General features: G+C 44.2%; 1 protein-coding gene across 2 annotated transcripts in view; it reads right to left on the bottom strand.

Annotated features, from left to right (window-relative positions):
* The window catches only part of RAPGEF4 (Rap guanine nucleotide exchange factor 4), a 290,423-nt gene that overhangs the window by 230,598 nt on the left and 46,095 nt on the right, over positions 1-13,730 (bottom strand). The gene's annotated exons all lie outside the window — the stretch shown is intronic.

Raw genomic sequence — 13,730 nt, 5'->3', positions numbered from 1 at the left:
CTGAGAATCCCCAAAACCAGTCATTAGAAAATTCAACATTTAGCAGATAAGTTAGTTATCTTTTCTTTGAACTGAAATAAAATTTGTACAAAATAAAACACCCACATTTATTGTACAGTTCTGCACATTTTGGCAAATGCGTATACTGGTGTGACTCCCCACCCAAATCAAGACCCAGAACATTTCTATGACCCCTAAAATTTCCCTTGTCACCCCTTTCCAGTCGAGATCCTCCCTTCAGAGGAAATCATGACCTGATTTGTATCAACCTGAAGGAGTTTGGCCTGTTGCCAAACTTCATGTAGAAGGAGACAAATAATTACTGTTGTCTGTGTCTGACTTTTGTTCAATAAAGTATCTGTAAGATTCGTCCATGTTCTTGCATGAATCAATAGATATTTTCCTTTTATTGGTAAGTAGTTTCCCATTGTGTGGGCACATCACTACTTGCCTATCCATTCTCCTATTGGGCATTTGGGTTCTTTCTAATTTGGTGTTATTATAAGTAAAGCTGCTAGGAATCGTCTTGCTATCTTCTGCAACTACTATCTGCTTTAAGAAAAGAGGAGAAACCCAGTGAAGATGAACTCAGCCTTCTCAGTGAAACGGTGCAGCTATAGTATTTAAATAGGAAACTGGAATAGGAATGCCACTATGTCTGTCTATCTTGAAGAGATGAGGAAACTGTGGGTCTCAGTGGTGGGTACACAGGGACTCAGCTCCTACAGTAAATAAGTAGTACAGCCAGATTCTAACCAAGTCTGACTATAGATAACAAGCTTTTTGTATCATGCTGCCTCCTGCAGCCATAATAGAGTAAAAACATCATCTGATAGAGTATAGCTAGTTCACAAAGTGCATGAATCAATGATTCAAAAGTTTCATAAGGAGTACTAAAAAAGAAATTTCCTCTCTACATGCAACATTGGTGATAATGTTTGGATTTAATCCTAACTCATTTCAAACAATGCAAATAGCCACTCAAAATCATCCAGACATTAATTTTGCAAAGCATTATAAACTAAGGAAGATACACAAGGGTAATCCTCTGAGTTAGAAGGTACAGTTTTTCTTTCATGCATCTGATACACAATAATAGGCAAATGTTATTAGGATCAAGTTAGTGCCTCTGTAATCACATCACTAAGACAAATGCCCATAAGAATCCAGTTTCTTGAACCATGGCAAATTGCTTCGGCACAGATACTACCATATGAAATTATGTTCGGGAAAATAAAATCAATAATAATTCAGAAAAGAATAAAAGATCAGGGGAAATTTCAAGAATAGTCTGCTAATAAACTTTCCAGAAAAGCAGTTGCAGACAAATTCACTCAGAAAAATATGCCCAGAATTGAACATCAATATTCAGTAAGTTGGGTATTTCAAATTCTAGTAAAAACACAAGGTAGATTATGATAAATCACAGGCTTTCACAGATTTTCTAGAACAGCAGGTTCCCTGGAGGCTCCCACTAAATAGTTCATTTTTATACAACCTGAACACTTCAGAGAGAATTCTTTTGCCTAATTTGTGCTTTCCAGCATTAAATTCTATTTTAAAACTTGAAAGGGTCAGATCATAAGTATTAGTGCTGCTATGATCTACATAGCTTAGCTATCTAAGGTTATTAGCAAAGTACAATGCCAAAGAGGTACGAAGATCTCAGTTATTCATGAGCTAGTTGTAGGGTGTATGGATCAACCAGTCTTCTCCCTGACACATGTAGTTTGTCACCAAATGGCCCACAAAGAAGGACAGGCTGTGAAACTCACACCGGCCTATATTCCTACCATTGAATAGCTCTTGCCATGAGGACAGAAGACGGAACTCATCCTTGGAATTTCCCCAAACAGTTCAACTTACCCAGACGTTATCAGGTGGAACAAAATTTAGTTATGGCAGCCTTGCTAACTGCACTGCTCACAGTATTTCATCATGTTCCAACTTCCTCTGTAAGGAGAGAGGGGCCCATGCCCACGGGGACCCAGCTCATATCCAGGAAACCAAGCTCGCCTACCAGAACTGAGTATGGGGTCAGTCTTTCCCTGCCTCCTCCTTCACACACAATCCACTCAAATTTAAGGACAGGGAGCCACAAATGACAAGATATGGTCTAGGACTGGGGGTGTAACTCAGTGGTAGAGCACCCTCCTCTAGCATAGTGGAGGCCCTGAGTTCACTCTCCAGTCCTGCAAAACAAAAAACCACCAACAGCAAAACAAATATGAGATAAAATCTTGAAACGAGCATGGGAAAACCTCACCCAAAAGGTGTTAAGTTTGCAAATTCAAACTTAACAGTGGATTCAGAGCATTTTTAGGACAAATTTCCTTAGAAATCAGAATGGATTGCAAATGTACAGGTTGGGCACTGGGACAAGTGGCCACAGGGAAGTTGAAAGAGCTAGGAAACATTTTCACTCTAAAGACTAGCCACGGGACTTATAGTCCATGGCTGCTTGGTGCTATTTATACTGGAATCCCAGGCAGGGCCTTGAATGTGCTTTAGAAAGAAATTATCAAACAAATTCATATTTGAATGTTCTCTCATTTAGCAGAACTAGTGTACGTCACTCAGTACGTAGGCTGGAAGGCAGGACACACCTGGGCAGGATGAATGGAGCCACGTGGAAGGAGCACTCCTCTCATGTGCACACTGATCCAAGCCCAAAACCTGCAGGTGTGCTTGATGCTCACTCTCACCTGTTGCCAGAAGGGTCTGTGCTAAATGTAGTGAGGTGATTTCTTTTAAGCTTACACATACTCTAGAGGTCTGCTCATGTCTCAGTACTTATTTAATAGGGACTATTCAGAAGAACATTTGCTCATTTGCCATCTGAAAGAAAATGTGACACTAAAGAAAGAAACCAGTACCTACTCGGGAAATCTGGGACAACAGTTCTATCTTGCAAGGTGCAATTTATTTTGAGGACTTTCAAATGGGAAGTGGAAATTTAAAAACCTGAATGTCTTCAAGATTGAAGGTGGGTTTCACAGATGCTGCCATCCCCCACTCCCATCCCAGAAGTCATTTGTAGCTTTCTGGACAGTTCCACACACACCTACAGGGTCCTGCCTTGAACATCTGCATCATAGCTCTGCCTGAGGACAGAGCGCCAGCCAGTCGGCACCTGGATGGGGCGCCCTTTTCTACAGAGGCAAGGCAGTGGGGGTTAATCCCACAGCTTCCCCTCAGGTCCCCTGAAGGAGCAAGCCCAGTTGCCCCCTGAGGAAACATGCTTATAACACACCACTAGCTGTCCTTCCTTTCTTGTTCACTTCCCCCAATCCCTTGCCACATGCCCTGGTGTCGTCTCCAAAAAACTACCCTCAGCTAAATCCCTGTCTCCAAAGCTACTTCTGGGAAACCTCAAATAAGAGGGTAGGTCAGTCAAGATGGCTGTGGGTCCTAACTGCACTGAGACCTCGGGGGAGGTACTGGACCAAACTAGCATGCCCAGAGAGAGTTCTGTGGCAGGGACTGAGATCAGAGTACCATTTACCACTTGCATCCGAAGTAGCGTAAGTGCAGTCTCCCTTGGGGGACACACGGGAAGACTTTATTGTATTAGTGAAACAAGTTTGGCTTCCCAAGGTCAATTCCACTACATAACTAGGAACGATGGGTTTTCCAAAAAAAAAATTGCCTAGAACATGTCACTCACATGTCATCTGATTTCTTCCTCTGGTCTAATCCCGCTGTCCTGAGTTCTCTGTCCTCTTGATCACTCCTCCTCCCTCAGAAGCGCAGACCTCCTTTCTTATCGCCCACTGACGCTTCATGGTACTCGTGCTGCTGTGCAGCAGGCACAGGGCCTACATGCGTGCAAGTGGAGTGCTGTGTCATGGCCTGGTCACGCATCTGGACCCCAGTGCCTCTTTATTCCTCAAGACAGTTAAATGAGATCGTGTAGTGACTCAAGTTTTGCATAGTGCCTGACTCAAAACAAATGCTTAATAAATTCTGGACCTTATTGGCAATGCAGGTTGGGCATCCCTTATCTAAAATGCTTGGGCCTAGAAGTGATGCAGATTTCTATTTCTTCAGATTCTGAAATACGTGCACATACCTCATGAGCTCTCTTGGGGTTGGGGCCCAAATCTAAACAGAGAATTCATTTGTTTCGTACATGCATTATACACACAGACTGTCTTAATAATTTTGCACATGAAACAAAGTTTGTGAACACGGAACCACATACTAACTACAAACTGTTACACAAGTTCAGTAGTAGAATCCCAATTCCTAAATGTTTCAAATTCTAAAACATTTTAAGATTTGGGATTCTGGGGGGAGGGATGGTCAACCTGTATTCTTTTTACATACATATATATGTATGTTGTACATATATATGTTGTACATATATACATACATATATACGTACATATATATGTTGTAAATAGACACAATACCTTAATTTTATTTTTTTCATTTTTACATGGGGCTGAGGATCAAACCCAGTGCCTCACACATGCTAGGCAAATGCTCCACCACTGAGCTACAACCCCAGCCTATCAACTTGCCTTAAGACAATCCTGCAATGTCAGTATCAGTATTGCTATTTTATAGGTTAGGCAAAATCAGACTCGAGGATGTTCAGTAACTTACCCAAGACCAGGCTCAGTCAGAGAAAGCGCAAAGACTAGGAACTAGTCAGTCCCATCGCTGACCCATATATTGCTCAGTCTGCCAAGGCTCAGATGGAACGTCAGGCATAGTATTAATTTAATCCACAGGATCACCAACCTATGAGTTCAATGAATAATCACCAGGGAAATGGGAAACATTTGGCATTGCTCTCCTTAATCCTCCAATCCCAGTATTGGGCCCATCCTCTTGGGAGGCCAAGAGTATGAAAGCCTTTCCTGAGAGGGGCAACAATCTCCTACTTATTAGGAGAAATGTAAACCATCCTAAGTGGGGAACTAAGAACAGAACCCACATTTCAGCTTTTCCCACTCTGATCCTGTACCCCAGCCGGAATAATGGAGTTCCTACCTGGGTTTCTTTCCTTCTGAGTCTCGGCCTTGGTAACATGGTACTCCCAGTTCATCCCAAAGTGGGAGTTCTGACAGCCTTCCTGAGCCCCAGTTCCTCTCTGGAAGTCCTTCTGTACCTCTCGGCCTGCCCAACCACCCTGCTCCTCTGTGGGGCCTACTTCCTGACTCCCTCACCATCACTGAGACCAGGTCATCATGAACCACTTGTTAGACCCACCTAGGCCTCCACCACAGGAACCTGGGGCTGTCTTCCCCCTGTCTGCCTCCTCCAGCCCTCCTGCCCAGCACTGCCCGAACGCGCCCTCCAGCCTTGCCCACCTCCACTGTGATTCAGTTCCCATCTCCAGGCTCTCATCTTCTACCCAGCTAGGAATCAAATGAAGTCATGAGTAGGGTCTTGGCAGGGACCACCTACCTCCATTCACAAACACTGGTATTACATAAGTCAAAGGTCAACGAGGCCTGCCCTGGCATAAGGTGGAGGGCGGTGTCAGGAAAAGGGCACCCCATGGAAGGACCGAGAGGCGGACACTCGGTGCTTAGTGGGGAGCACCCTGCAGCAGAGTGTAAACAGCAGGGGCCTTGGCACACCTAGATTCAAAACAGCTCTGCTTACTAGTAGCCCATGGCTTTGAGCAAAATGTTCCCTGGAGCTTCAATATCCTAATTTGTGAAACAGGCATACTCTTTTTTATAAGATTAGTAGTAGGAATAAACAGAAATAAAACAATATACAGACAGAGTCCTAGATGGTTCCTGGCACATAGTACATGCTCTATAAATAATGGAAATTATTATTTCTAGCTTAATCATATTTATACACATGTATAGATTTTTCATGTTTCTAAAACAGCAAATATTTCTTGCTTTTATTTAAATAACAGAGAATCTCTATATTCACTTTGTATTAACCTTCACCTAATGATGGCTTTCAACACTTAAATTCCAAGTTTCTCTGTCCCCCAATCTGGATGTCAAGTGGTTTGAATGATCTGCAAAACACTTGAGCTCTCTGGGGGAGCTTGTATTCAAAGGAACCCTTCTGACAATTCTGCTGTAAATCAAAGAATCCTTTTGTACTGCAACTAATCACCCCTTAATTTATCTGCTTTGTACATCTGAATTATGGTATACTGAGTTTTCTTAGAACATGCATTCCCATCTGAGACATTTTATTTGTTTGTTTCATTGTAAACACAGGTATGGTATTAAAATGGAAACTATGTTAAGAAAGCCAGTGGTTACATGTCACTGGTAATTAAGACTGTTGTCCAAGCTAAGAAACTTGTGCCTTGCCAATCATGTTTATAAGGATTGACTGAAATCCAGCTTACCCAACTCACAGACGTTCTGATGAAATTTAAAGTAGCTTACAGTCAATAAAATAGACATCAGAATTCTCAGTCATAAGTACATCAAGATTTAAAAAAAAAAAAAAGTCCTAAACTTCAAGGAGCATCAGATCCCTTTATGTTTCATATTTAACTCAATCCTATATAGATGACTCAAGAAGAGGTCACTGTCTCACGGTGGATTTATTGTTTTGGATACGTGGTGGGTTAACACTAAGGGACAAATCAGTTCTTTAAATGTTTAGGCCCAGAAACCAATTCTTACAAAGCAAATAGTTTTACGATTTTCATTTTAGGCCTATGGGCAATTGTTGTCACCTGGGTTTAGTTCATGAGCTTGACTTTAGTACTAGAATTTACTGAGTCCCCCAAGTTCTTTTAAATAATAAAATTGATGGAACCAAATCTCAGAATGAGAGGCAAAGACATTAGATGACATTTGCTGTCAAAAGGATTTATTTCCAAGCAGAAAGGCAAATGTGTTCTCTAAAAAACCAGCAGAGCTGAGGTCTGTCACTACTGAGCACTTCCCTGGGATCAGTAAGGGTTAGAGACAGCTTAAAAGGATCAGGCAAGCTGTCTGGGGAGGCTCAATGCACAAGGGCTGGGGTTGGCCCTCTGATACCCGACTCAGGAGGCCACCCAACTTCAGTGGCGAGCCCGCTTGGCCAGCACTGTGTGCATTTTGCATCCACCCAAACAGGCAAAAAAACTAAATAACGATGCCTCTCACACGATGCTAAAGAAATTCCTCAATCAGTCCCTAGCCAAGAGCATGACCTAAGCACAGACGAGAAATAAGATTTCAATGACCTCTGTGGACCTGGCATCGTTCGCATTTTATGGGTTTACCGAATGTGTTCAGTCAGAAATGTGCTCAGGAAAATGTCTTCCAATGATGGTGATGTTCCCTGTTGGAAAATAATGGAGTCAAATGAGTGGATGGAAGAATGAGAGGCAGAGGCAAAAAGACCAGCAGAGATAGAGAGGTCCACTTGATGGGAAAACATGCCTGACCTTCAAATTTTATAAGCAAAAATGCAGTGTTTAAAAATGTCTTTGTTGTAAAGGCAAAGATCAGAGGGCAAACAAAAGCACATTAGTTTAGAAAGAAAACCAGTAAGAGGGCTTTCTGCAAAACTGGGATAAAATACGCCAAGTAATGCCTCACAGTGACAGATGAAGTGATGGAATTAAGTAAGGACCAAGGCCAAGAACAGCCCAGAAGCTCTGGTCCCATGAAATGGCTGAACAATATTGTTAAAACTTCTTGTGGTTTCCAAATACATTTCCTTCTTTTTCTATTCTAACACTGCCCTCTTGTGATAGAATGGCAGCATTGCAGGCATTGCAACCAGCAGCATCCACTCCAGGCAACCAACTTCTCTTTCTTGAAATAAGTCATTTAAAAAAAACAAACAAAAAACAAAAAAACAGAAAACTTTCTCTATCCCAAGCTCTGTCCTAAGTGGTTTACATATATTAACTCTTTTACGGTAGAATGGTTGAATTATTTCCCTCAATTTACAAGTAATCTTAATGTGCATACCCAGTCAATTGAGTGGCAGAGAGAATTCCAAAAGAGGTCTAAATTTAACTGCTGTGTTTTGCATTAGGTGCATATAACACTTTAAGCATCTGTTACAGAGATGTATGCATTTTAGTAAATTAATAAACTGCCCCATTCTCTGATTTGCATCATGAAGTCCTATTCTGTCAGCAGCCTTCAGAAATTCTACTTTTATATGACAGAAAAATTGTCATGCTTATTTCAATATAAAGCTTAATTAAAAATAATATTTAATATTATTGAATAATATCAATTTAAATAAATTTCTAGGATTTAAATATCTATTGTGCTAGGAAGGTTCCCTCACTTTTCCTCTCCCTCTTTTTCTTCCCCCACCCCCCACAGAGTTGAGGGCTACTGTCTGATGTAGAAAAGTCTAAAAACTCACTTATGATTTTCAAGTTTATTGTTCATGACTTGCTCCGATGTTCTAATCACAAATCATGAAGATTTTAATGACAAAATATACGCATTGGTTTGAGTGAGAGTATTTAACCCACCTAAATTAAACAGGCCTCCAAGACAGAAGAACCTGTGTATGAGACTCAGGTTGATTGGAAGGCACGCATGTCCTGGAAGAGCTTAGGCAGGGCACTGAGGGTGAGGACAGGTATTACTGGGGAACTGGAAGGATGAATCCTTGGTAGCATTCACCCTTCCAAAGTGGACATGAGAACCTGTGAGTCAGGATGGTGAGGGGTCTATGGGAAGATCCCCTTGCTGGGCCTTCTGTTTCCTGAGGTAGAAAAAGAATGGCCAAGATCAGAGAGTGTCTGAGGAACTGGGAGAGATGCCTCTGACAACCCCACACAGCTTTAACAGAGTCTCTGAAGTAGGCTTTGTTTCATGGAGTAACGTAATTTACGGAAAGAGTTGTGCAAGGATTTGCAAGTCTCTGAAAGTTCCTTAACAAAAGCTCCCAGAATCCTTAGGAAAGGTAGTAAGAACAGAAATGAGAGCGGTGTGGCCCCAGGTCCTCAAGGCTGTTGAGCCTACCCAACCAAGGTTTTCCTTTCTTCCCTCCAGGTCCCTCTTGAAGCCTGGGGGTGGGGGACTTGGTTGCAAGGAAAGCAGGGATGTAAAAGCAGGGTGTAGCTCTGGGCCCTGCTGGAAAGAGCCCCAGAGAGACCACGGAGTGGTGCCAGCATTCAGCAGAATTATGTACCACTATCAACAGAGGAGTCGTCCTGAGCCAGTCAGGGTGAGGCAGCTGGGCCACAGCTCCTGCCTCCCACCCCCGCCACCAACAGACCTTTGCTTCTAAACTGACCAGGGGAACTGACCCTGTGCAACCCGGAGGTGAGCCATCTCGCTCTCAGAAGCCCCTTGGCTGGTTTTCTCTATCCTCCCCTCACAAGAAAGGGCCTGCGGTTGACATAAACACTCACTGCAGTGTCTACATTTTAATTCTTCTCTCTAATGTGTCACCAGCAGCTTTCTTTGTTATACTCTTTGGCATCAGTGACCCAGCGAGCAAAGGTGAATCCATATCACCATCTCGTCCCCCAGGATATCAGGCAGACCACTTGCCCACACCTCAGGCTCGTGGCCCCACACACTGGCTAAAGCTGAGGACGGCAGGGGAGGCGGGCTGGCTGAGGGTTTACAACTCGCAGGCTCACCACTGTGTCATCTTGAGCAGACCACGCACTCATCTGTGAACAAGCATGATACAGTACAGCTGGGTCCACCCACTGGGGAGACCAAACCAAAACACGCAGGTGAAATGCTTTGTAAATGATGAGAACTCCCACCATAAGCTTGGAGGCTATCACCCATGAAAAATGAGCATGACCCTCATCCCAGGGTGCAAAGAATTCAGGAAGAACCTGCCAAACCAATCATACAGAGGGGAAGAAGCTGTGTTTTTCAACCTAGTGAGCAAAAAAAAAGAAAAAAAAAATATATATATATATATAGGAATGATAGAAAAGGAGAAAAAGTAACATATTGAAATGAGCAGGAAGGGAATATGAATTTATAAGTCTAACAATTTTTATGTCCCATCCTATGTGTTCTTTTTATTAATACATTACAGTTATACATAATATCAGGCTTCATTTTGACATAATCATATAAGCATGGAATATTATTTGCTCCACTTCAGTCCCTAGTACTTCCCCTTTCCCTTTCCAGGTCCTGTATATTCTTGAAAGCTAGAGTTATCTCTTTCTATCACTGTATAAAATAGGGTGATTGTTTTCAGGAAAAAAAAATCCACCAAATCAATAATAGAGATAAACATGTAGCACAAAAATACCATCCCTGAATCTGAGAGGGGTTTTCTTCCTTGTACGTTCCCTGTTCTATTAGTGGCATTCCCACTAACCTCTTCATCCAAGTCAGGGCCCTCCTTTTCTCCCAGCTGTCCACACATCCCATAATATCCCTCTAACAATCTCACCTCTACCCTGTTCCTGCCGCACCTCTTCTCCCTCACCATCACCTACACCGACCTATCCTCTCTAATCTGGAAGCCCTTTGGAGGGGTGGGCTGTGCTCACTTGACTGTGTATCTCCACATCTGGAAGGAGGTGGGAGGAGGGGCAGGTGGAACAAGCACCTGGAAGACATGGGGCTCAGAGCTGAGCAGGAAAGCAGTGGGAGCAGCTGCATGGAAAAGCTGCTTCTCCCACATTACTCTAAGTAGCTCAGTCCTCACCTCTGGTCCTTCCCCTTCACCTCCTGCTGGCACCTGGACCATCATAATGTTTAAGAATGTGGTCTCTGAATCACAAAGAACTGGTTCACACACCTAACAGCTGTGTGACTGTGGGCAAGTTATTGAACATCTGTCCTGTGAAATGAGACTCATCATAGCTCTCAAGGGAGCAGAGCCACGTCTGACCCCGGGCATGCTGCCTGTAAAGTGCTTCGCACACAGCTGCCTGCAGGGGGCACTCCAGCATTCAGGGCCATTTCTGCTCTGATCCGCCCACTGCCTCTGAAAGCAGCCATCAGCACACCCAGGGGCTTCAGCACACTCAGGGACAGTTTGGGAACTTGTCACTACCTTCCTTCTGAGTATGGCAGACACACAGTGTAGGGAAGAACTCAAAGAAAGTGGAGGTGCAGGCTAGCAAGCAAATCTGCCTTGCCCTCTTAAAGACCTGACTCTGCTGTAAGCTCCTTTTTCTCTTTCCTCAAGTCTTCCTTAGTCTCTTAGAATTTTTCTTCTTTCTCTTTTATCATTACCTCCTGCTATGGTTGAGATAAGAGGTGTCCCCCAAAAGCTCATGGGTGAGACACTATAAGAAGGTTTAAAGGTGAAATGATTGGGTTAGGAGAGCCTTAACCCAATCAGTGAATTAATCCCCCTGATGGGATTAACTGAGTGGAAACTACAGGCAGGTGGGGTGTGGTGGAAGAAGTGGGCATTGCGGGGTGTGCCTTTGGGGTGTATCTTTTGTCCATGGTGAAGGGAATCTCTCTCTCTCTCTCTCTCTCTCTCTCTCTCTCTCTCTCTCTCTCTCTCTCTCTCTCTCTCTCTGTCCTTCCTGGTGCCATGTCCTGAGCCACTCTTCCTCCACTACACTCTTCTACCAGGATGTTCTGCCTCACTCAAGCCTCGAGGAATGGAGTCAGCCATCTATGGACTGAGACCTTAGAGACCATGAGCCCCCAAATATACCTTTTTCTCCTCTAAAATTATTCTTGCCCGGTCTTTTGGTAGCAGCAGTGAAAAAACTGACGAAAACAGCCTCCTCCCACCTATTTTCATTGACATATGGACAGCAGAAAGAACATACTGTCTGGATATGTCAGACCTGAATTCAGATCTGACTTTGGCCATATACTGTGTGGCCTGGGACAGTTGCACCCACTGTTGCTGAGGGGCATTTTCCCACCCACTGGTAAAACAGCACAAGATGCCTGGAGACGAAGTCAGTGCACACAGAGCCCCTAGTGCACCGAGAAACACGGAGGCACTTAGTGAGGATTCAAGACAGTTTCTGGTCTACAAGAGTAGGAATTTCAGGTCTTTCCTTACTTCCCCCCACCTCCACGGTCCATACCCCATTACTGTCAACTGGGCTAGATGATGGTGACCACTGGTTTTGTCAAATACTAGTCTAGATGTTGCTATAAAGATAATTTTTAGATGTTATTAATACATCAGTACAGTTTAAATAAAGGAGATTGCTCTCTGTAAAGTAGGTGGGCCTCATTCAATCAGCTGAAAGCCTTAAGAGCAAATAGGTTCCCACAGAATTCTGCTTCCAGACCATGACAGAGAACTTCTGCCTGGGCTTCCAGCCTTTGTACGCGAGACTCCAACCTCAGTTCTTACCCAAATCTCTTGCCTGACAGCTTAACTTGTAGATTGCAGACTTGCCAGCCCCCACAATCATGTGAACCAATTCCTTAAAACCTCTCTTCCTCTCCCCACATCCCCCACCTCGATCCCCTCAACTCTCCTGTCTCCTTGTCTCCTATTTTTTCTGTTCCTCAGAAGAACTCTCACTTAGCCAGGGAACACTCTGCCATGCTAACCCATCAGTCCATCATCACCCTGATTTGTCACATTGTCACTGGGTGAGACCCAGAGCCCACTGCAAGGCTAGCACAGATAGGTAGGTAATTTTTGTTTCTCCCTTTGAAGTAACCTGGTGTAGGTGGAGGTTTGCATCTTGCTCGTTCCCCTTGGCATCTTTCTGCAGTGTGGCCAGAACCATGTCTGCCCCCCAGAGCTGCTGGAAGGCAGACCCTCTGTGTGCCTCAGCTATACTCTGGAGGGTGGGAGTGGGGAGGAGTCAATGTACTTCCACTCCCTTATATCTTGGTGATAGGAATCAATCCAGAAAACTCTGGTTGGATATTATGGCATTGAGTATATAAAGGGGACAATAAACCAGTTCTGGAATAAAGCTAATAATTCCTGACAACCCAGGAGAAACCCCGTCCAGCTGAGGAGAGTTCTGTGCATTGAGTCTGAGGTCAAAGCTAGAGCTAAAATCCAAAACTAAAATTTAAACAAAGTTTATAATCCACAGCGAACCTCAAAGATTGACTCAGATGGTCTGCTAGGACCTCGCTGGGAGAGATCACTGATCCCCGGCTGTATTCCTGAAGCTTCTGGCCACATGCTATTTTAATACCATCAAAATCTCATGTCAGCTGCAGCGTCTGCTCTGTCGGCACATCGGTGCCAGTGTTGCGGATGGGTCCCTGGGGACAGCAGCCCTTTTCTTCCTCACTCTTCTCATTTCTCCTCCAAGGGGTTTCTTCTCTCTCTCTCCTTCCCTTTTCCCTTTACCTTCACCTTTCTCTCCTCAGCTTCTCCCCTCTCCCCATCATGACTTCTTCAGGACCAGCTGGGAGAACAGGAGGGACCAAGGAGAAGGACTCTCCTGGAGGCCCCCTTCCCTTGGCACAGCCACACAGGTGACACCTGGGTGGGGTAGGCACCAGGAATGGGAATGGCTCTAGGCAGACACACCCAGAGGGTGCCCAACAGGACACGATCTACAGATAGCAGATGTGCGGAGCCGAAGATGGGGCACTGGGAAAGGAAGCAGGAGGTGGCGAGAGGGAAGCTGTGTGTTTTGCCATGTTTCTTTTGAGCCAAATTATACAGAGCCGTGACTAAGAGCATGCGTCCAGGGCCTGACTGCTGGCGTTCCAATCCTGATTCCACCAATTCCTAGATCCATCACTGGGGGGAAGTTATTTAACCTCAGAGCCTTAGTTTTCTCATGTGTAAAATGAGAACAGTAATATGTCCTCCCTCGTGGGGTTGTGTGGGAATTAAAGGAGTAAATAAAGACCTGTGACGTGCTTACAGCACTGCCTGGCATGTGGCAA

This window comes from Sciurus vulgaris, assembly GCF_902686455.1.
Source record: "Sciurus vulgaris genome assembly, chromosome: 3".
NCBI lineage: Eukaryota > Metazoa > Chordata > Mammalia > Rodentia > Sciuridae > Sciurus > Sciurus vulgaris.
The sequence above is the reverse complement of the archived record's forward strand: the minus strand, read 5'-3'. Positions and strand labels throughout refer to the sequence as shown.